Here is a 25,635-nt window from a genome sequence, read left to right as displayed (position 1 = left end):
CATGGTAGATAGCTGTCATTCCCCAGAGTGGGAATGATAAGTGAGGATATAGCATAAATATCATATATCCATATAAAATAAGGGAGGATATTACAAAAGGGTACACCTTAGAAGACATGCACAATTGGAGAGCTATAAAATTAATCTATAGTAGTTAAGATTGAACAATAACAGAAAAAAAGGAAAAGTTATAGAAAGCATAATGCAGCTTGACTTGTCAAGTACAGTACAATTTAAATAGTCATATTTTCAAAAGAATAAGTAGAGTCCCAGAGTCTTACTCGATGTGAAAAAAAAAGCGATAGTAAGCAATATGTAGCCACTCTGTATTAGTGAAATTTTGCTGCATAATGAACTACCCTGGCTGGGCGTGAAGCCTACCACTTTGGCAGGTTGAGATGGGAGGACTGCTTGAGGACAGGAGTTCAGGACCAGCCTGGGCAACACAGTGAGACCCTATGTCAACAAAAAATAAAAAGAAAAAGAAATACAAACTGCTTCTAAAATGAGGGTCTTAAGCAATGTTTATTTTCTTCAAAATTCTCTCGCTAGACTACAAAGGTTTTTTTGGTCTAAACCAACTGTGCTGATTTCTGTGCCCAGCCGATGGCTCAGCCAGGCCAGGCTAGTATAGAATGATGTTTCTCCCATGTCTGGTTGTTGATTGATGTTATCTAGGTTGACAAGGATGGCTTGGCTACGTGTCTCTCATCATTCAGATAACTAGCCTAGACTCAGTCATCTTATAATAGCTATATGCTTCCCATGAGTAGCAAGAGAGAGGAAACTTCAGTTTCAAGGTTCTTTTCCAATGTATGCTGGCATCTACATTGCATTTGTCACTGTCCTTTTCTCAAAGTGAGCTCTGTGAACTTTATCTCTTAAAGTGAGGTGTGTAAAGTCACATTGTGAAGGGCCTGCAACCAGAGATGTAGAAGACTGGTTACTAATTTTGCAATTAATACACTATTCAATTATTATTAGCCCCAATTCATTGTTTCTTGAAATAATTTAAGAGCATTGATAATTTTGTCTTGGTGAAGAGTATACCACAATCCAATAGAGACTGAAATAAAAGCTTGCATGCTGTAATTGAATTGAAAAAATCATTCCAAGGAGCAGGAGATAAATCGGAGAAAGCCAGACAGGAAGCAGAAAAAGCCATTACAGTGGCTTTATTATAGAATTATTTAGTTGATGCACTGAGGGCAACTGAGGCTTGATCCCACCAGAACCATCCAAGGAAACGTGCAGAATGGGGAAGGAAAAAGGAAGGAAGGAAAAAAAGAAGGGAGGTTTTTCACCAACCATCACATTTTCATAATTCAACAGTTACTCCATAGCATGTTAACTACCTCATACTCCCAGGTCATTCTGTCATTAATAAGTGGGTTTCCTTATGTGTAAACCTCAGTAGAGTTAGAAAACCTCCAAGACAGAAAGTGAGAAACACATGGCACAGCTGAGGGGCTGGTTACTGAACAAATGCCTGGAGGAAAATATGGACCAAGAATTCTGTGGGCTACCAAAAATTTCTAATCAATACTTGAGGAAAGTTATCATTTTGCTTAGAGAAACTACAAAACTCATTATATATGCTGTCTCACTTAACCCCTACTAAAAACATCTGATATACAGAAAAATTAAGTAACTTGCTCAAAGCTATTAATACAAAATTAGTTAGTGAAGAAGTGGGATTTGAAGATAGCTTTCTAACACCAAAGTCTGTGGGCTATTTTTTTTTTTTTTTTGACAGGATCTTTCTCTGTTACCCAGGTTGGAATGCAGTGGCATGAGCATAGCTTACTTCAGCCTTGAACTCCAGGGCTCAAGTGATCATCCCATATCAGCTTCCTGAGTAGCTGGGACTACAGGCATGTGTAACCATGCTTGGCTAATTTTTTACTTCTTCTAGAGATAGTGTGTTGCTATGCTGACCAGGCCGGTCTCGAACTCCTGTCTCAAGCTTTTCTCCTGCCTTGACCTCCCGAAGTGCTGAAATTATAGGTGTGGGCCACCATGACTGACCAAAAGTCTGTGATTTTTCAAAGTGCTTTACTTCCTGTAATTCTTGGCTCATGTGTTTGTGTGTGTGTGTGTGTGTGTGTGGTTTCTTTTTTGGTAGAGATGAGCTGGGGATGACCAGGCACTGATGGAGATTGTACATTCTTTGACATCACTCTATGATGGGATATAGTGTATCTTTTATAATCTACTCATTCTAAAAAAAAAAAAAAAAAAAAAACAAAAAAAAACTACTTAGGACCTTTCCATAATGCAACATGGAAGGATATGCAGCCATACATGAACAAGATGATGTTAACTGGATGGAAGTTTCCTCATCAGACTGAAGTTGGCTGATAGTGTTTTCTTTCAGGTCACAAAATGCCTGTTCCCTTCTCCATTACATTCTCAGGTAAGCAGGCAGGAAAAAAAATAAGGGAATGGGTAATATTTTAAGAGGTGCTGGGAATATTCCATTTAAATAAAAATTGTATTTTTATGGTTGTACCCTGGCTTACTTACAAATTCATCAATCAGAACTCTCTATTAATTATCATTTCATCAAATATTTCAGTAAAAATGATGACAACTGATGAGCATACTGATGTCTCTAATATATTGTGAGTCCATAAAAATGCTTCAAGATTATCATCGCAATGAAATCACACTCACTATAGTTTTGTCATTGGTTTTATTAAGTTTGGAAAATTACTGGTTCATATACAATATATATGATAATTTCATTAACACTAAGATTTGATTAAAAAGAAAATTTTATTCCTCCACTTTGCAATAAAAGTGAGACTTACTCTAGAAGCAGTTAAGTGTATATGTGTTGCTTCCTGGGATGAACAAAGTTGGTCAAATAAAGAAACCTACTGAATTTTACTGCTGTCTCATAAAGAGTGTATATAGCACCCATATAGAATATGGTGGGAAAGTAAATTATTTACTGTGAGAACCTTGGCTGTGAAATCATTTATATACCACTAAGGGATTTGCATACAGTGGAGGAAGGAGAGCCTGAGAATTACATTTCTATGCATTTCTCCATTTTTTCCATCTGAGTATAAGGCATTAAGCTTCTTAGGTTTTAGATACAGAATAAAAATGTCTATCACAAAATTTCTGGAAGATAATTGCTGAAGGAATTTCTGACATTTTAAAATTTAATTGTGGTGTTCTTTGTTCTTTAAACAATATAATGGACTTTCTATAACTCCCAGTGTGTTTAAAAGCACTTTATTACCAGGCACTTTAAGTGTATTCTGTGTAATTTGAAATATTTATTAAATATCTGCCACTGTGGTTCTTAGAGTGTCCACTGAGCCCCACCTACATAAGAAACATATAGAAAGGTCATGCCACTGGGAAATCTACTATGGGCTAAGACTTCCTTATACCATTTAAAAATACTCTATAAACAGTCTAACGTTCTTAGAGAGAAAGAAATTCTTAGGAAAGAAAACAAAATCATTTTGACAACTAGATTACCTCTTCACTGAAAAGTAGAATGTCAATCATTTTTGCTTTTTTAAGCCACTAAATGGTAATGTCTTGGCACAGTTGATATAGAGCAGCAAGGAAACACCTTTACAAATTTTTGAAGCCCATCTTTTTACACAGCACAATAGAGTTCAAAAATGTGTTCACTTGCATTATACTGCCTCAACTACAAAGTAAACACAGGCATTAGAAATAGACAATATCACCATTCTCATTTCACAATTGGAAAAGCAGACACTCAGAGAGGAAAAATGACTTTTCCAAAGTCACAGGGAGAGGTAGGAGAATAACTGGAACTGGAATGTTAAAATTTCATTCTGTGCATTATTTACTCAATATTCCCCAATTCTTCCCTGAAAGTACAGAGAAGACAGGGTGCTTTCTATTTCTTGCTCTGTTACTGTAAAATCTCTCTGGCGGTCCAAAGTGTCATTGCTCTTAGGCTAATCAAACCCAGGTGAGAGATTTTTGAAATAGATTTATTTTCTCAAAACTTTGCGTTATTTTCAGTGAAACCCTGTCTCTACTAAAAATACAAAAAACTAGCCAGGCTTGGTGGAGGGCATCTGTAGTCCCAGCTACTCAGGAGGCTGAGGCAGGAGAATGGCATGAACCCGGGAAGCTCCGCAGTGGAGTGCAGTGGAGATTGTGCCACTGCACTCCAGCCTGGGCGACAGAGGGAGACTCCATCTCAAACAAAAACAAACTTTGCATTATTTTTTTACCTGTAACTTTATGTCATTTAATGCACATTGCACTGTGGGAATAAACAAGAGTAAGGTATCAATAACTTTTGATTATACATGTGCTAGTATCAGAATAGCAAAAAACAAAATTGTGGCTTTTGTTGTCATGACAGTAAATGACCCATTTTAGATATCCAGATGACTGATTTAGGGCACTACAGACAGAAAAATTAATTTCATGTAAATTTCCAAACTAGCGTCTATTATTACAGCTGGAATGCAGAGCTGTGATATTTAGGTATCCTGAGAATAGCCATACTAACGTATTTGAGGGAATCTCTACTGCCCCCCTCTCTCTACTTCTCCCTCCCTCTCCACCCTTCTCAAGCCAGACCTTTTTAAAAATAACTTACCGTAATAAGGCTTTTGCTTTTTTTTATTTCTTAGGATAAATTTCATTTTGCTTTTTTAAAGTTACCTGCCATTTTCTCAGGAGACTATAGAGTATAAACTAAGATTGGTAGTATACATTTTAAAGTTGCACTGAAAATTGTCAAGCTAATAAGGAAGCATACTCATCAGTGATGTATTCTAGGAAATTGTTTTTTTTCACATATTATAAAAAAAAGAGTGCAGGGGTCTTCCCAAGGTCATGGGTCAAGTTAATAATACACTTTGGACTTGATACCAAATTATCTAACCTCTAGGAACACTTCTTTTCTTTCTATACTATGAAGGCATTTGTAATCATCAAACACAAATTGTGCATCAGGAAGCGTTATTAGTTTAAAAGTAATTTTTAAGCCAAGAAAGGAATAGCTATGAAAATGATCAGTAAGTCTGGTGAATTACACTCAGAAAATTGCTAGCAATCATGGTGGCTAACAACCAGAATGAAACCAAACTATGTACCAGGCTTTCTATGGAGTCATATTGTCATTGCTGCCTTTGGACACTGGATGTAGCTAATGCCTCTCCTGCCCTAGAATGAGCATTTTAATGCTGGGAACCCAAATCCAAAATACGTTGGCTTTTTCAGCTTTAATCATGTAAGACTGCTGGTCTTTCATCAAAACTTCCTAAATGTAAAAAATATTACTTTCATGAAAGAAAATGCTAAGCACCAGTAAAAAGAAATGACAATTATCTATACATTGGAGATATATTAGCAATTGAAAGAAATAGTAATTCCTGAAACACTAAAGGATTTATTTGAGTACTTACCTCGAAACTATGTGATGTTTTTTCATAACAAATTTACCTTTTTATTATAATTTTTCTTTAAATCATGTATCTTCTCAAAGAAAATCCTATCAGATATAGCTAATAGTTTTTATTCTCTTAAAACAAGTTAAGAACACTGATATTCATTGAGTTCCCCAAATTTGAGCAGGTTTAAACTGAAATTGCTAATGGAGAAATTTTGATATTATGAAAGATGAATGTAACACCAGGCGATGTAATGGCATTTTATCTTTGTTTCTCAAAATCAAATATTCAAATATACATATGAAAACAACAGTATGCTTTTTGAGTTTTGAAGTCATCAAAAATTCAAGTAATTATCATGAAAAAATGATATGATAAAAATAACTTTTGCTTCATATGTGTTTTTTTCTTTATTAGGTTGTTACACACTTTTAGGCAATATTTGCTTCTCTGAAATTGGACCAATACAAATATAAAATGTATTTACAAGTGTGCTTTTGTTTTGCAATTATTTTAGGAAATATCAAAATGTGCACAATAAATAAATAAAATTTTTATTTGTCAATTAAAAATGAAATTTTTAAAATTATACATCAAAGGAGTTCTCAATGTATCTTGCTATTTCCCAAAGTCTATTGCTTTGTTTATGAATAAGGATAAACATAAAAATAATTGAATATATAAACTTATCTCCATGAACATGCAATGGTATTTCATCTTACTATAAAATATTATATGTTCAGTAGATGGATGTCAGTTCAACCACATTTAATATTTGGCATTCTGTAGCAACTTCTTCAAGACTGGCAGTGGACAAAAAGTTTTGGTCTTTATGAGAAGTTTTCACAGTACACATTTATTTTTTTCATTAAAATTACATCATATTTACTTGTATAGCCCAAGTCAAATGTACACTCATACTTTCTCAGATATAAATTGGAAAAAAAAAAAAAAAACTAGAGCGACAGAGAGAAAGGTGTATGAACCAGCTTTTACTTAACCAATTAATGCTCAAGGTCTCCATTCTCCCTGGAAATGCTTACAGCAGAGAAAACTCTCTTTGTTAGAAGACTAGTGCCATGCTTGCAGAGTAAGATTTTTATTCTCAAACCTCTTTATGCCAGTTATACTTGTTATTGTGATAAAATAACACAATTATGGCTCACATCGGTAACGCCAGCACTTTGGGAGGCCGAGGCGGGCTGATCATGAGGTCAAGAGTTTGAGACCAGCCTGGCCCACGTGATGAAACCCCATCTGTACAAAAAATACAAAAATTAGCTAGCCATGGTGGTGGGTGCCTGTAATCCAAGCTACTTGGGAGGCTGAGACAGAAGAACCACTTGAACCCGGGAGGTGGAGTTTGCATAAACTGAGATCATGCCATTGCACTCCAGCCTGGTTGACAAGAGCAAGACTCCTTCTCAAAAAAAATAAAAATAAATAAAATAACCCAATTAAATATTATGTAAACCTGTAAAATATAAGTTTGCAATAAAGGTGATTTTTATGTCCATGAAATTAAAGGTTTTTGGAGGACTTAAGGCTACAAAAGATCAAAGATGAATTTTTGGATGGGATGAATGTAAAAGGTTGGAATATATAATAATCAAGAAGTTTCTACTCCCAAATTGCTTTGTAATGTCTAAATGTGAACCCCAACATAAATAAACTCATACTAGAAATGGTAGAGGAGCATTTTGGACTGAATTTTTTGCAAAACTTTGAATATGAAATTATATACCAGCAGACTAAAATAGGGAAGAAAGGGAACCTTTGTTCCATATCCAAAGTTTGAAGAATAAATGCATAATATGATTTATGTTAATGTATTTAAGAGATGGTTAAAATTAATGACAATGTTTGATTTTTACTTAAATCTTGGTAAGCTTGTACAAACTTAAGCATAGTTCTCGTTTGAATTCTAAAAAGTAGGACACCTTCACATACTATTGAAGTGCCATTTCTATGATCTTTATGCATTCTTACACATATTTTGGATACAGCAAATAATTTATGTATATTTATAAGATGTATATATTTTTCTTAATCCTATTTACTTTAAACTTAAAAAGGTATTTAATAATATATGTATAAATTATTTATCTAGTAATATAAATGACCTTTTGCATATTTATTAGTTTTCTTCAAATTTGGAAAATAATTTAGAAAAAATAGCATGGCCTATTGAAAAGAAGAACTCATAAATTAACCTTTAGTTCCGAAAAGTTAAAGATGAGCATATTGGACACAAATGAGCATATTGGACACAAAACATGTGTTTGTTATGTACAATTACTATTAATTTTAGATTTTTAGATATTTGACTTATCTGTATCTGATATTTACATATACATATATAATCTATACTTTCCCCAACACGCATTTGTTTGTGTAATTCTATTAACTTAGTAACTTTACTGATCTCTGTCCTCTTTTTCCACACCTTTACAATAGAAAATAAATAGGTTTTTGTGAGAACTGAGATGGCCAATTAATTTATGAAAAACACTAACAAACAGAATGCTAAGTTTTCACATATTTTATCAGTACTCCAAATACTGTTAACTAAGTGATATTGAAAACTGTATTTAAATTCTACTACATAATTAAATGATTCTTGTTAAGCTATCCTTGAATGCAGAAAAGGAAAAAATATATATTACTATTTTGATAAATACTGTGATTATAAAATGGCTGCTTTTCCTTATATGTATAAAATCTCATTCTGTTTCCATAATTCTTTAAATTGACTCTTAACAATCTAGGAATACAGTAAGTCACTGGAACATTTTATACCATAGATTTATTGCATGGTAGTGTATTTTTTACCTGATACACTAACAACAAATTATAATAGATGAATAAAGCACAAAGTTATATTTTTTTCAAAATATATACACATTATTTGGCAAAAAAAATCATCATTTTGCAGAATGAGAACCTGCCTTAGATGAAATTTCTTTTATGAAGTGATTGCATTAAATTTCTCCAATTTTTTTTCTTATCAAGAAAACACCTATATGAACTAATGCAATTCACACTAAATTATCAAGATGGCAGTTTCGATTCTCTGTTTATGATGAATGTGATGATAATGGCAATTTTTACACTTAACAGTAGACATATTTTAGCAATTTATATTTTGTCATGCCTACAGATAAAACTAGTTGAAAGTAGATGTCTTATATACCTCTATATTTTCCAATACTACCCATTAGCAGAAGCTAAACAGCGATATTTCCCACACCTTTCCTACATGTACAAATGTGCATACTATTATAGATGCAATATGTTTTACACTAATATATACATTGCTTCTGGAATATGATTTAAGATGTCTTCAAGATTTTGCAGAGGCCAGAAACATAAAACATACTTTATTTATTTATATATATTCTGCATTTTTTCTCTTTTTAATTTCATAATGTAGATGTGCTAAAATGTGTTTACTTAGGCCGGGTGCAGTGGCTCACGCCTGTAATCCCAACACTCTGGGAGGCCGAGGAGGGTGAATCACCTGAGGTCGGGAGTTCAAGACCAGCCTGATCAACATGGAGAAACCCTGTCTCTACTAAAAATACAAAATTATCCAGGCATAGTGGTGCATGCCTGTAATCCCAGCTACTCGGGAGGTTGAGGCAGGGTAATTGCTTGAACCCAGGAGGTGGGGGTTGCAGTGAGCAGAGGTCGCACCATTGCACTCCAGCCTGGGCAACAAGAGCAAAACTCCATCTCAAAAAAAAAAAAATGTATTTACTTAAATCGATAGACATTTGTGTTGTCTTTAAGTATTGTTTTAAATATTAATACAATATACACTCTTATATGACTCTTTATGTATACATGCTAACAAATGGACAACTGGAAAGGATATACTAGTTAAATGTTTTGTGCATTTAATGTTTTGATAATTCTGTCAAATCATTTTCAAACCTTGCCATGCAAAAATACATTTATCTAACAGTTTTTAATTGTACAACTCTCCTAACAACATTATTAGCACTGAATTTTAATTTTTAAAAAAATGACATTCTAGGGTAGAGGAGGAAAAGAAACCTCATTGTTCTTAATTTCCTTGGCTACTGATGAAATTGAAACTTTTGTCAAATGTTAATTGAACATATATATTTTTGTTTTCTACATAATTATCATGGACCCACCTTAATTTATTAACAAAAATTGTATATACTAAAAGTATTATTCATTATAGGAACTATTATTGTAATGGATATTATTTGTTAATCTGTTTTATATGTTTCAAAGATGTTTCCTAAACAATCATGAGCATTTTATCTTTATGTAGTATAACATGAAACAGTAGAATCTGCCAATTTCTGTTCTTCGTAATATCTGTAATTTTTGACTTGCATTGGAAGGACGTCGTTTCACCAATGTAGTTTATAATTTTCCCCAATATATGTACACATAAAAAAATCATTTGAATTTATTCCTGTGTGTGGTATAATGGAGTATTTTAAACTTAATAATTAAAATTTTCCCCCAAAGGGATAATACCTTTTATTTAAAGTTTTAAGTTAGAAAATTTGGCTCTTTAAAATTCTAATATTTTAAAGGTTAATTTTGATAAGCCATAGCTTTTGTAAATAATGTCAGATTTGTCTTTTTGTTTCTAATAACGATAAACCCCCACCCCTTTACTCTGTTTTCTTCTTGTCTTATTGCAATGACTGGAACATTAGCTACAGTCTTGAAGAGTAAAAATAACAGGCATTCTGGCTTTCCAGGGTTTATTTTACAAGATGATATTGACTGTCAGCCAATAATAAATGACTTTTATCAATTGATGAAAGATTTTTTCTCTATTGTACTAAAATTTACTTATGTAAAAATTGTTAATTTTCCTAAAATACTGTACAATGTCTACTTAAAGGCATTTATCTCTTTTATCTGTTGAGTAAATTGATTGTATAAATGTGTTTCCAGTTGTTAGTACATTTTAGTTATAGCCTTTATATATGTATATAAAATCATAACTTCAACATAAAATGATCAAATAAAATTAATCCTTTTATGTTGTCTAAGTTTTTAAGATTTTTATATTTATTGTTGTGAGATGGGTCTACAATGTATGTGAGTCTATGTGAATGCCTTTCCTTAATGCTTTCACAGTTTCAGTGTAATGATTTTACTTGACTCACTGAGTTTCACAAGATGTTCATTTTTTTATGTTCTCAGTTTATATAATATCAGATTATTTCTTTCTTAAATGACTTAGAGAACTTAATAGATAATTATAAATATGGCATCCTTTTAAGGAGATATCTTATTATGTTTAAAATGAGCTATGTATTGACATGTCCAAATATTCTTCCTCTATTTGAGTCAATTTAGATAATTTATCATCTCTCCAAAAATTAACCAATTCATTTACATTATAAAATCTGTTTCTTGCAAATCGCATATAACTTGGATGACTTTGGTTTTGATGTTGTTGAAAAGATTGCTTGTTTTGCCCCGGTCTGGGATTCTCTGCTAGTTTTCAGGGAAATTTATCATATTAATATTTTCTGTCACTATTCATATGATTAGACTTAATCATGCACCTTCATTAAGTTTTCTGCCTACCAAGTTGTTTTGTTGCAATCATTTTAACATTCAAGCTTTGATTTGATAAGTATTTTTGTTGTTTTATTTTTGTTCCATATTTATTATTATGACAATTCTGTTTATTTTTACATTGAGTCAATATCAACTGTATGTTTCCAAATAAGACAAGACCTTTAGTATGAATCACTTTTCTCATCATCACCCATATTCTTCATATCTCATTGGGCAATTAGAATTTTAGTGCCCACCCTGCCCTATAAAAGTGGCTCATACCCTCAATTTTAGCCTTATGTTACGCTCTCATTGTGTTAACTGGATATAATTATTAATTTGAGTTATTTTGATTTTTGTGTTTCCCCAAACTTATAAAATCAACAACAGAGAGATTGTATTTTTTTATCATTATAGTATAATAAAAGAAGAAATAAAACACCTGATGGAAATATAATTAGAATTCTTATATTCACTAAAACAAAGAAAATCAAGATTTACATATATACAATACCATTTCTAAATGAATATGTACATTATTGCAAATGTAAAGAAAGAGTCCATAAACTGCTGGTGGGATTATAAAGTGTAACAGGTTTTCTGAAGAAGGATTTAGCCAGATGTACAAATATTTTTATTTTGTGCCTACATATGTGTGTGTGTATATATACATATAACATATAAATACACGCAAATATATATGCATATATATTTAAATCCCCTTTTAAGAATGATCCTCAAGAAGTGTTTAGAAAATTCTAAAAATATATGAATAAACTTGATAATAGAAGCATTAGTTAAAATGGTGATAAATTTAAAATTACCAAATCTTTCAAAACTTTGAAATTAATTACAAATTATGGTGCATTTAAATACTGGTGTACTATGCATTCATTAAAATTATGTTTCTGCAAAATAAGCATAGGAATATTATCCCCTCTATAATATTCCATTGTAAATTTGATAAAGCCTCAAATTAATTATATATATGAATAGATATACCTTTATAAAACTATATTATATATATCAGATATATAAACATAGTTTATGTATCCAAATAAACTCTATGGATTTTAGAGAATTGCACACAATCAATAAAATGTTGAATAGTATTCTTATATTAACTACATACAAGTTTCTGGAGAAATGAGCTTTAGCTAGGAAAGTAAAAGAAGCCAAGATAAATAATGCAAACTATTGACTAAGTCCACATATCTAACCAATGGATTTTTGTCATGAATGTCATCTGGCTGTTGATATTTTGTACAGAAGACTTGAATTGCAATTTTTAATGATAAAAGCTATTATTATTCCTCTTAATTATACTTTTATGATTACAATTGACATCATTTTGTGTGAAACAAAGTGGAGTGATATAGCCAGTTTCGCAAATGTAGTTATGTCCTGCCTACATTAGAAACAAATACTTTGTTTTTGTAAAGTAGAGTAGAAACAAATACTTTGTTAAGTGAATAGTAGGGACACAACAAAACTCAGGATAATTGATCATGATAATTTATATCTGTTGAAATTTAGTTCTGATTTATTTATCTTTTTATAACCACATAAGAAAAAATTAACTATAACTTCAAATATAGAAAGTAGTCCCTCTCCACTTAACTTACTCAGTTTTAACATTTTACAAAAATGAAAGGTTAAAATATTCTATTTCAAAGAACAGAATGAATGCACAGAATTTTAATAATTAAATAAATTAATTTTTGCTTTATGTCTTTGACTTCACGAATTATTGCTTTATAGAATCCATTCACTTATTAATTTTTAAAAGATTGACCCAAAATTTGGTGTTAAATATGCAATAATTGCAAGTTAGTGAAAAGCTTTGGACAGTGAGTCATTCCGCTAGCATGAATCTCTAGAGAAGGTCCAACTGGCTACATCTGCAGAGGCTGAGTGACTGCACCATAGTCTAGGGCATGAGTCTCAGCATGTCAGAATGAGAGGCGTCTATTTGACGTGAATAGAACCACCATGACAAAATTTATCCGACTGGGGAACAAAAATAAAAGGAAAATGGATTTGTTTATAATAAGAAATATAGCTGCTAAGGAAGGACTCCAGAGATCACAAATTCATTTAATATCTGTAGATGAGTTTCCACATTTCTCCTATGATTCATTATGTATCGACATGCAAATATTAGTTCTAGAGGCCAGTTTCCTCATTTCCAAAATCTGGGAAATCTTCAGTGTAGTCTCTCCCTCATTCCCTATAATGTGATATTCCCTTCCTTCTCCTCCTCCAAAGAGAGAAAAAACAAAATATTGTTGACAAGTGTATTTGATTGCATTATGCCTCAGTCCGTTTTGCCTGGCTTGTGTTTCCTCCAGTTTTTAGACGCATTGTCCCTGTGGATACCTTTATTCCAGGGTGAAGAAGGCTATTCCACCTTTGCAGTGTCATTTCAGAATCTGTGGCAATCAACTAGCTTATTTTCATGTCCTGGGATTAACGTTTCTCACATAGAGCAGTCCTGTAAGCTCCCAGTACAGAAGTACACACAATTCCCCTTGACATTCACTTTTTAAAACATTTTGGAAAATTCTTCATCTTTATTAATAAAGCTTGAGATTTTGGACCAGTTCACATTTAAAGTATCCTTTTTCTATTTTATTTTAAAATAATGCATATTCTGAAAGCAGAATCAACTGTACATTATTTCTATTCTTTTAAAAAAATGTCAATGGGGCCAGGTGCAGTGGCTCATGCCTGTAATCCCAGCACTTTAGGGGATCCGAGGCGGGTGGATTACCGGAGGCCAGGAGTTTGAGACAGCCTAACCAACATGGTGAAACCCCATCTCTACTAAAAATACTAAATTAGCCGGGCATGGTGGCACATGCCTGTAATCTCAACTACTTGGGAGGCTGAGGCAGGAGAATCACTTGAATCAGAAGGCAGAGGTTGCAGTGAGCAGAGATCGCGCCATTGCACTCCAGCCTGGCCAACAAGAGTGAAACTCTGTCTCAAAAAAGAAAGAAAGAAAGAAAAATCAATGGCATTGATATTCTAATTTAATGAATTCTTTGTCTTTAATAAAACTTTTTGGTTTTAGAGGCAACAAAATGTAAAGCATATTATCAAAGTTTGTCAAATCATGGGCACTACAAAATGTTCAAGTATTTATTGTTTTTTAAGGCTTTTCTCAAATAAATCTTGGTTAAAAATCTTTTCATGTTTCTCTATTAGTGGTCAAGGTCTAAGAAAAATGTTTAAGTTATCAATAAATTCTCTTTGTTGGTAGGGCATGCTTACTAGTCATTTGAAAACAGCACTAACAAGCCCACTGCAATCTCTCATCAATAATTTTTTATTTGTATTAAGATGTGGATAAAATGTCAACACCATGCACAGTAAGGCATTTAGAATATGTAAAGAATTTCAATTTGTAACTCACTTTTTCACAATGAAATGTTCAAAGTCTAAAATGAACATTTAGTCTTGCTTTTGTAATATGTTAAATATGTTCAAAATGAAATAAAGAGTATCGATGTGCAATGTAATACTAACCTCATAATCAATCTTACTGTGACTAATATGGAGATAGTACATATGATCTCAATGGATGTTTTTTCAACTGGAAAAAAAAAAGGAATGGAAATTGCCATTGTACATCTTATGAGTTGTCTAACAGAAAACTTCTTTTGCAATTAGTATGGAATCATGCTATGAATCTAGGAAACTCTAACTGCACAGTTTTCAATAAAACAACTTTTTCCTGTGAGTTCATCCAAAGGGATTTACATCATAGAGTAAGGTAAAATAAAAGAAACCATACTCTATTGTTAGGTGATGCTACAGCCCCAATAATGTCATAGAATCCTATTAAGTTACACGAGATCATGTGGAAGATTCTTTCGGCGTGATCTAAGTAACCTAATTAGCCCAATATCAGAGCATACCATTCTCTCAGGCAAATTCTGTAAAAGATTTTCCTAAGAATGTTCTAAAATTGTTCTCTAGAAAACTGTCAAAAGCCACAACAATTCTATTGTGCTTCCTCAAATCGTTACATGCATGTTCCTTTCTCAGGGTCTTTGCTCTTGCCCATCTCTCCCCTGAAATATCTGTCCCTTACATTTCTTTATGTCTTCTTAATTTTTTCGCTTTCTTCAGGCTCTGACTCAAATTTTACCAACTCAGATGTATGTTCCTAACTCTTCTGTCTAAATTCACCAGTGTTCTCTACCTCTTTAAAGTCATTATTCCCCTTCTCTTAATCTTCTCTTAGTTATATTTACAACCACCTAAGACTTCATGTATTTCATTTATTTATTTACTAACTTTGCTCTTTATAGAATGATAGCTCCTAGGCAAGGACGGAGATTCTAGGTTATATCTCCAGATAACACAATATACTGGATAGTAGGATTTATATATGAGACTTACCTGAGAGAAACCAGTTTGCAGCCAACACCGTGAACTCAGGTTGGTCAATTTTCACAGTATATGGCACATAACAGTTATTCAATAAATACTTTCTAATGGGTGAATAAATTGCTCCCTTTTATTTTTAAAGAATGTTTTATTGGAAAAGCAATGCATGCATCTTTATAGAAAACTTCCCTCTTCAAAAGAAAGTATGTGTATTTTTCAGAACTAGCTTATATCTTTAGGCATGTATATGCATAAGTATGTAGATGTGTATGTATATTTTAACATTTTTATAAACAAAAGGGAACATACTAAAACAAATTAGCAATACATCTTAGAAATTAACATACAGATATCTATTACGCTTTTTAATAGGAACACTATAACTTATTATTTCTGTGGATGCTTCATAAATTGATCTAGGATTCTTTTATGAAAATATAATATACTTTTATTAATGCATAATACTTAACTCTTGTATAATTTTGGATGCAATAGCCCTTTTTACAGAGGTAGAGAACAGTGAGAATTTAAATTGAATGGAGAAGACTCTGAGTTGGTGATATTTGAGTCAATACCTGAATTAAACAAGAGACCAAGACAAGAAGCAATTTAAGAGATGGATATTCCAGAAATGGGAACAGCAAGTGAAGAGGTCCTGAGACAGGAAAACATCTCTAATATGTTCAACAATAGCACGGTAGCTGTTGCCAGTTTTTGTGAGAAAAAAGTTGGAACAATCCTAGGAAATTACAAGGTATGTGTCTGGGAGAATTACATCTTAATTTTTAAAAAATGGCTTCCAGCTCCATCCATGTTCCCTAAAAGCCATTATCCCCAGCAAACTAACACAGGAACAGAAAACCAAACATCACATGTTTTCACTTGTAAGTGGGAGTTGAACAATGAGAACACATGGACACAGGGAGAGGAACATCACACACTGGGGCCTTCCAGGGCAAGGACAGGTGGGGAGGGAGAGCATCAGGATAAATAGCTAATGCACGCTGGGCTTAATACCTAGATGATGGGTCGATAGGTGCAGTAAACCACCATGGCATACATTTACCTGTGTAACATACCTGCATGTCCCGCGCATGTATGTCAGAACAAGATACAATTAAATTACATTTAACAAAAGAAGAAAGAAATAGTACACTAAAATGTATTTGATAATATTATGTAAATAGAACACTGATTCATTTAAAAATTACTTGGTTTAGGAAAATTATTTTAAAAATGCACAAACAGTACAATGTACTGCTTTTCAGCTATCTTCCCATTTTCTTAAAAATATAGTATTTCGGGCAAAATGATTTCTGCAGTCCCCTCCTTGGCTGATAGTGTATAAATGAATAACCATATTAAGTAAAGGAATGTGAAATTCTAACTTTTCGTGAAAATAAAATGAAGAAATGAACAGCCCAAGTTCATTGTGGGAGTTAGTGGCAGAGATGGGAGTTTCTAAGAAAAGAGTCTGTGAACTCTATCACTAGCTAAATTATGAGAGCATTTAGGTATTTGATTATACTTAGGTGCACCCATTTCTACAGGAATGACCTCAGTCAGCCTTGCCTCTTGATGGACACTGCCAGATTTGCCTTTGAGAATCTCTAGTTTCCAGGTACCTCAAGCTAACACATTCTCTTGTAATAAGCAAGTCTTCTCTACACTTTTTTGTTGTTGTTTTTTTTTTTGAGATGGAGTCTTGGTCTTTCACCAGCCTGGAGTGCAGTGGCAGGATCTTGGCTCACTGCAACCTCCGCCACCCGGGTTCAAGCGATTCTCCTGCGTCAGCCTCCCAAGTAGCTGGGATTACAGCCACCCACCACCACGCCAGGATAATTTTTTTGTATTTTTAGTAGAGACGGGGTTTCACCATGTTAGCCAGGATGGTCTCGACCTCCTGACCTCGTGAACCGCCCGCCTCAGCCTCCCAAAGTGCTGGGATTACAGGCATGAGCCACCACGCCCAGCCTTCTACACTGTCAAGTGAACAGCTTGCCTGGTGACTGATAGACTGAAAAATGTGGATGGAGAAAAAGCTGACTAAACCATTATCTGCCTAGAACTTTCTATCAAGCTTCTTGGGGCAGGTATACTCAGGAGATGCAAGTATTGACTTGGGACCATTATGGCTACTATACAGAAAAGTTTGTGCAGAGTGTGAAAAGAGAGAAAGTCCCATCACATTTTTTGTACCATTGGATCCAGCCACCCCAAACTCTACCATATGGATTTTGGTACTTCCAGGATCTATAAAAACTGGAAACTCCTGGAAACTCCCTTCCTTCCTTCCTTCCTTCCTTCCTTCCTTCCTTCCTCCCTCCCTCCCTCCCTTCCTTCTTCTCTACCTCCCTCTTTCTCTCTTTTTCTTTCTTTTGGCTTAAGTTATTTTTAATTGAATCTTTGTCAATTTATAACACTTACAACCGAAGTGTCCTATACAAATTGTTTAATCTGTCTAATATTTAATTTAGTCTCATACCTATTTTATATCTTGTACTAAGAATAATTTCCAGAAAATAAATACTGCCAGATAATAAAATAAATTCACTCAGGATACAATCTAGTCTTAGTCATCTAGGTACATTTTTTCTGTTGTTTCAATGTGATTTTTTAATATCTCATTGACATTAATCCTAGAAGCCTACTCTACCTCTCTTATTACCAAATTGTTGAGGAAAAATTCACAGTAAGTAACTTGATAGCATTTGCTAAATAATTTATACATATCTAAATTTAATATTTATTAGAAACTTTGTAAGTGCAAGGCCCTGTGCTTGACACTGAGGATAAAAACTTGTCTTTCACCTCAATGGTTTGCTGGTGTTCAACGAAGATACTTTTATTATTATAGTGTTAGAAAGTAGAGTAATGTGGAAAAATGGATTGCTAGAATAAAAAATGAAAGGATGAAAGTTTATTGAATAATTGTTGGGTATATTCAAAGATCCACTCTAAGAAAGCTAAAATGCTAATTCTCTATTAGTTGATATTCCACCCCAAAGATGTGGGATAAAGTTTCTGAAAGAGAAATGAAAGCAAGCCACATGGTTTTAAACAGAGTACTTTGTGGAAAGTACATTACTGTATCCAGTAGAGACTGTGTTGCATTCCCACTGCTCCCAATTCATAATTCAGGACATAATTTCTCACCAGTAGAAGGATATAACGTGGTCTTCTTTCCTTGATTTGTCCTGGCACTCTCCCATATTGATATGATAATATTTCTAAGATGCAAATCTTAACCTATCACTCCCATGTTTAAAGGCTACCAGTAGCCTCAGACTAACCTCACGATAAATTCTACATTCCTCTTCCCTGTCTGTTCAGACTCGCAATGACCATCCATTGCCCAGCATTATGCCATCTCAACGCAGTTGCTTCTTTCTTCTTAGGGCATTAATACATCCTTCTTTGATGTGTCATATTTTTCTTGCTGTTTTTCTGTTCAAAGACCTTACATCATTCCAGTATTTGTTTACTGTATTTTTTTCCCATCTCACAGCTTGGCCTCACCCCCTACTGATTTCTTGAAGGCAAGGATTTAGAAAAATGATGCAAGGTACCTGCATCTCCAGGACCTGGCACTTGGAAACCACTCAATTAGCATTAGTGGAGTGAGTGCATCAGTGAATGAGTCAAAGAATGATTACTAAAAAATACTAACTTGACTTTCACCTCAGACCTTGATTCATCTCTTTGCCATTTTAGGTTAAAGCCCAGGTAGGAGAAAGAAGACAAGATTTAATCATTTTTTGAGGCTACATTTAGCTTTTACATTGAAAGGTAAATTATGTATTTTTCTTTTTTTTTCTTTTTACCTTACTTGATGTCAAAACAGCCCTAATCACCCCTGAAAAAAGCTGAATGATTATCTACACACTTCAAAATAAAATTATTAAAAATCCTGCCTGTTTCTTAATCTGTGTTTTCAGCTCAGCAGCAGAAAATGCAAGCCTTTTGTCGTCAGCCATTTCTGCCACTGAAGATAATAGCAATGCTTGGTTAATGGATCAAGGAAAATAAAATGAACCCACCGAGTTCTCTGTTTTATTTATTCTATTATGATATTTTATAGCATGCAATTTCATTTATGATACTATTTATCATTAAGTAATATGCCATAAGTGATATAACAGGGCTTGAAATAATGAGAAAATATAATATTTTTGCTGTTTTAACTTTGAATTTAGAGATGGAAATGCTAAGGCAGCTGAAGGTAGAATTTTGGGGGGATATTGGCTCGAACAAACTGGAAGGTTTTAGAGAAAAAAGCTTATTCTCAGATCCCTTTAATAACCACATTGTTCATTTTGATTTGTATTAGAGAATTTAAATCTATTTGCTAAAATAATACCAAATATCAGTGCTACTTTATGCCAAAACCAATTTTCAAAATATTCCTCTATCATTATCATTTTAAGATTACTAGGATTTCAATATATTTAAAGTAGTTTATTGTTTTCACTTTGTTGTTCACATGAGCTAATAGAAAAAGCACTCTATGTCTCCATTCATGTTAATTCTCAAATTGCCTAGTTTGTTGTTACATGTAATTCACATTTGTAAAAATAATAAATTTGGCATAGAGGTAGAAAGTTCTAAAACTTATACAAGTGAAAAAAACATTAACAGTGCAAACATTTGTTTTAGTCTTCTTGGTGGATCTTTTTAAACTCTCTTCTCTCAATATTTCAATGCTGTTAAAAAAAATAAGGAAGAAAGGAAGGAAAAAAATAAATAAATTTTGTAGTTGAAAAGGTTATAAGCAGAATAGGAACGTTCTGCTTCTCATCTGACTTGCCCCAACTAACCCAGTAATTTTTTATTTTTGTAAAATCGGAAGAAGATTGGGGAATAGCTACAAGATGCTTAATTTTCATAATAAATATGAAAGAGATTATTTCTCTTTCTGGCTCTCTCATTACACTTTAAGAGGCAACAATCCACACAAGATACCATAAAATCCAACCCAGAAGGTTATCTGCTAAGTTTATTTTAGGGCTGCTGTGTTCATTTTTAATGCTATTTTCATAGAACTGTTATAAGAAGAAATATCAAAGACTATTTCTACTGATCCACCAAATGTAATGATTTTTATTTTCTACTTTTCTGGATCCCCATTCCTAATTTGAATATGGGAAACATATTACTACGTTTAAAGGCTATACGGAAAACTAACCAATACAACAAGCCAGTGACAATTGATACCTACACTAATCACCCTGTGGATTGTGTTCTGGACATAATTCTTCTCACAATAAAAATTAAACTATAAATTTCATCCAGTGTCTCTAGAATACTATTTCACATGATGGAAGAGGAACAGTTATAGAAGAAAAGAACACATATAAATGGGTGCATCCCAACTTCAACAGCCCTGTACTTCTGTCCTTATATTTTTCTTTAATTTTTGCTACTAGATGCTGCCTTAGCAATTCAGACTTTCAAGCAATATAGCAGGGTTTCAATGCATTCTCTTCATCCCTTCTAATAGATGAAATTTTTGACTGCTTGTGAAAAGAAAATGTTAGAACTTTAGTCAGATGTTTATGAAAGATTTAGCTGTGTTACCAGTGGAGTTTGTCCAGGTTCTTGGTGTCTTGAAAAAGGAATTGGACCTAACACAAAAACAAAGCAAGGAAAGAATGAAGCAACAAAAACAGAGATTTATCGAAAATTAAAGTACACTCCACAGGGTGGGAGCGGGCGTGAGCATGGGGGCTCAGGAGTCAGGTTACAGAATGTTCTTGGGTTTAAATGCCCTCTAGAGATTTCCATTGGTTACTTGGTGTATGCGCTATGTAAATGAAGAGGATAAATTAAAGTTAAAAAGTCATTTACTTGGTGTACGCCACATGTAAATGAAGAGGATATTTCCTGTCATAGCTGAAGTGTTCCCATTTGATTTAGTTCTAAGAAGTCAGCGTGAATTGGCCTTACGTTCTCCGCCTCCAGACCCAACTCCTGCCTCAGCTGGAGATATCTAGTAGACAATTAGATAGGTGACTCTGCCCTAGAAGACAAGAGTAGATCAGACTCTAAGAAAAGCAATACCTCAAACCCAAATTAGGAGTTTCTAGTTGAGAAAGTTGCCATGAATCAATACTAGAGATAACCCTGAGCTAGGGGTACATTAATTGTGCCTCCCCAAGCAAACCCCCATCATGTAAAAGAGTCTTTGGGTCTTCTGGGCAAATAGACCATAATTCTCATATGTCTTATATTCCCGTAAGATCTATTTGTTAATAAGTATGTGGCAGACTGAAGAGGAAAAAAAAGAAAGGAAAAAAAAGGAAAACATTTGGCACTAAATTGACTTAAAGGAAACCAAGCTCCTGCAGTCTGAGTTTTTACCTGTTTTGTTAACTGATGAGCCTACATTGGGGCTGAATAAATACTTTTGAAAGAGTAAATATATATTTAAACTTTGTCATTTATTTAGAAAATTATCTTTATTTAGAGAAATATATTGATAGCCACTAACCCACACTTAATAACTGTAGTTTGTCATGTTTTTTAGTTTTGTTTGTTTTCTTTTATGGCTAACTTTAGAGCATCAATTAAGTGACTCTCACTTGCAAATCAGTTCAAAGAGATAAAGTGAAAAGAAATATACTGCCTCATAATTATAGTCTTCAGTTAGTATAACTGGGTTCAGTAACTTAAAAAATCATCATTTTGGCCGGGCACGGTGGCTCACGCCTGTAATCCCAGCACTTTGGGAGGCGGAGGCGGACGGATCACGAGGTCAGGAGATCGAGACCATCCTGGCTAACACAGTGAAACCTTGTCTCTACTGAAAATACAAAAAATTAGCCGGGCGTGGTGGCCGGCGCCTGTAGTCCCAGCTACTCGGGAGGCTGAGGCAGGAGAATGGCATGAACCCCGGAGGCGGAGCTTGCAGTGAGACGAGATTGCGCCACCACACTCCAGCCTGGGCGACAGAGCAAGACTCCATCTCAAAAAAAAAAAAAAAAAAAAAAAATCGTCATTTTATTGTCTTCTCTTAGCTCTTCTACCTTTCTTATGGCTTTCAGCTGGCAGCTTCTTACAAGTTTAGGCTCCATATTTAGACCCAACATGAACAGCTTGCCTCTATTCCAACAACCCCAACAAAACTCTTACCGTATCTTCCTGATGTTTGTCAGATCACATGCCTATCCCTAATGCAAAGATGTTAGCCAGAAAAATGAAATGACTAATGGTCAGACTTGCATTATTAAAAGGAGCATGACAAAATGAGGAGTTCAGAAAAAGAATGTTCATGACAGATAAAGTGTAGTAATGCAATACAGTTTTATGCCTAGGATTTAAATATATATGTGAAACAATACACTACATTCCTGGAAATATTAATAATGTGTGTCTCCCTCACTAAAGCTGATGTATATATAACGACACTTGCACAATCTATTTTAAATATGCATGTTTTAAAATCATATAGTTATTTTTTTCCATTGGGTACCACAGAGAAGAGAATACAAATCCCAAATACATTATAGACAAAGTAAACAAAACTAAACCAAACCTGAGAAACACTGATACATATGATCAGTTCTTTTAGTGACTTACTGTATGGTAAGTTTATGTTTGATCATGGGGTTTTACTCAAAAGCAACTGTAATAAAATCTAAATTAAATGAAATAATATTGTTATGCATGCAATTTTCACATTTATTCCTTTTAAAATGTGTTTAATAAGCAATACTATGCTAGCCTTTGAGTTTATAAACACTACTTCATTGGGAAGATGAATATGTTCTTGCAATATCTGACTAATGATGGAAAGGTAGCAACTAAATAAATCATCTGCTGTATAATATACATTTATAAAACATACTGAAAGGATTTTTTAGAAAATAATTCAGTATATTAAGTAAGAATATATATGTCACACCCAACAAATTGCAAGATGTTTGTTCATTCCAATTTTGTTCAAGTAAACTTTATTTCTTATGAACCTATATTTGGAAGGAAAAATTAAAATTTCCCCTATATTTTTGTAATAAGTTTAAAAAGATAAAGTATTAGTTTGTCATAAGGTCAAAAGTTTTGATGTAGAATGCACAGAATTGTTAATATAATGAGAAAACATTTTTCATATACTAAAAAAAAAACAATGAAATTGTTGCAAAGTTTAAGTGGTTCTATGATTAAAGCATTATTATTTGCTGAAAAGACAATAAATAAAACACTGTAATAACAAAAGTAGTTAGAGATGCCCCCATGAGAAGATAATATCATTTTTTACAAATATTCAATTTCATATATTTTCGAAGTTCTAATAAGGAACTCTATTTTTTATCTGAATAGCTCAATAAAGATTTGATCAAGATTTTGTAGTAATCGAAAATAAAACAAAACAAAAAACAAACAAGGAAAAAGACAATAGCAACAGATACACTGGTTCTGGAACAGTTTAGTGCTTTAGCCTTTGCAAGTGTTCAGCTGATAATGAATAATAAACTTCAGGTTTAAAATAAAAAGCAGATTTTTTATGACAATTACATAATAAAAATGTTTATTTAACAGAACTTGTGGTTAGTGGGCAAGTCATTCATTTCCCCCACCAATAAAATAATGATATTAATGAGGTAATGATAATAATATCAATTGTGATGCATTTTTTATTTAAATATGAAGTAAATTGCAAAAAAAAGAGTACTATACCTTTCTTATTGCCACAATTCTCAGAATGCTTAAAACATATGTATGCCTTTCTTCCCAAGCCAATATAGGTCCAAAAGAAGAGACTTTTTAAAAAGTTTTATTTTTTAATTTATTGGTATATGCATAATAATGACAGATTTTAAAATCAAAAGAATGCTTTATTTATCAACCAAAATACAGGACAGCTGAAGCAATCAGCAGCTGTTGGCTGATCATCTGGAAGAATAAAAGAATGTATTTATAGGAGAAAAAATAGCATGCTATTTTCCCCAACCCATCACATAGCCTCATGTACTTGGAATTAATGCCTATAACCTGCTAAGCAATTTTGAAAATGGTTGATTGTAAATAAAATGGCACTGAAAAATAGATTGTATAAAGTTAAATTTATTATTTTCCATGCATACTGTTGTATTATAATGTTTTAATATGGATATCAGTTAAAAATTGTTAATTTATTTTAAAATGTAATATTTTAAAATACATTCTACATTGAATGTTATGGCACTTAGCCAAATACAGGCTTTAATTAATAGGTGTTGGTACCATGGCCTAGTTATTTATACACTTTTACAGCCGCCAAATCTACCTTCAATACTTCAATATGCAAAAAATTAAACATAAAGCTAATTGTAACCATGAAGAAAAACAAAATCATATTATATATTTTAATAAGCATATTTTTATAAAATTTTTTATTTTAATAAAAATAAAAAAGGTGATTTCAAGATGATCATGACAGTTTAAAATTTGACTTCCTTTTATATGTATTGATTCAGATTAAAGTCCAGTTTCTGCATTCAAATAATTGAATTTCTGTTATGAATCAACGGGGGTGGGAAGACTGAATATATGTAGTTATATTTTCCACAAAATTAAAGTTGCACAATTACTGATATATTATTTCAGTGTTTAGGAAAACTCTTATCAATATCTTGAGACTAACAGATATTGGTTGGTTATTGTAAACAAAAAACATGAAGTAAAGGATTCTAATAAATAATATAAAATATACCTTATGATGATTTCTATCTTAACTTCATATATAGAAATATACTTCCATTCACCAATATTTTAATATAAAAGTCAGGACTTATCTTTGAGGATAGGCAAATGGCTTGAATTCAAAACCACACTGCAGAATTCTTTGTGACTTTTACCATTTTATTTCATTTGCTTTCAGTGTGTTTCCCAAACTTAACTCTAGAGTATTTTAATCCCTCATTTTAATCAAGTCTTTACAAGCAGCTACTCCCTGCATGATGGACCTTACCTGTAGTCAGATGATATTACCTGTTTTTCTATGCCTCAGTGGAATCTTTTTATTAACATCTTAAAATGATTCAACTTCCATTGAGTTTAAAACTTGACCTGTGTTTCCCGTCGTCACTTCTCCTAGCACTTCTGACCTGCCACCCTCCTAACTCAGTGATTTGCGTTCTTTCCACACCTCTCTCACTACCTATTCTGCCTACTACAGCCCAGTTTTACAGAGGGGAGGGAGGGAAAGCAAAATATTTTGTTTGTTTTGTTCACTAACATAGCACCAGTATCTGGAAGAGTACCTGACACAAATTAGATATTCAATAAATAT

At 33.1% G+C, this 25,635-nt stretch overlaps 1 long non-coding RNA gene across 1 annotated transcript in view; it reads right to left on the bottom strand.

The window, feature by feature from the left end:
* Positions 1 to 506: 506 nt before the first annotated feature.
* Positions 507 to 25,635, bottom strand: part of LOC129058937 (uncharacterized) — a 123,876-nt gene continuing 98,747 nt past the window's right edge. The window contains exon 2 of the long non-coding RNA XR_008524417.2: positions 507 to 917. This is a non-coding gene — a long non-coding RNA (uncharacterized LOC129058937). The remainder of the gene's footprint in view (positions 918 to 25,635) is intronic.

The sequence above is a fragment of the Pongo abelii genome, chromosome 3 (genome assembly GCF_028885655.2).
Source record: "Pongo abelii isolate AG06213 chromosome 3, NHGRI_mPonAbe1-v2.0_pri, whole genome shotgun sequence".
Lineage (NCBI taxonomy): Eukaryota > Metazoa > Chordata > Mammalia > Primates > Hominidae > Pongo > Pongo abelii.
The sequence above is the reverse complement of the archived record's forward strand: the minus strand, read 5'-3'. Positions and strand labels throughout refer to the sequence as shown.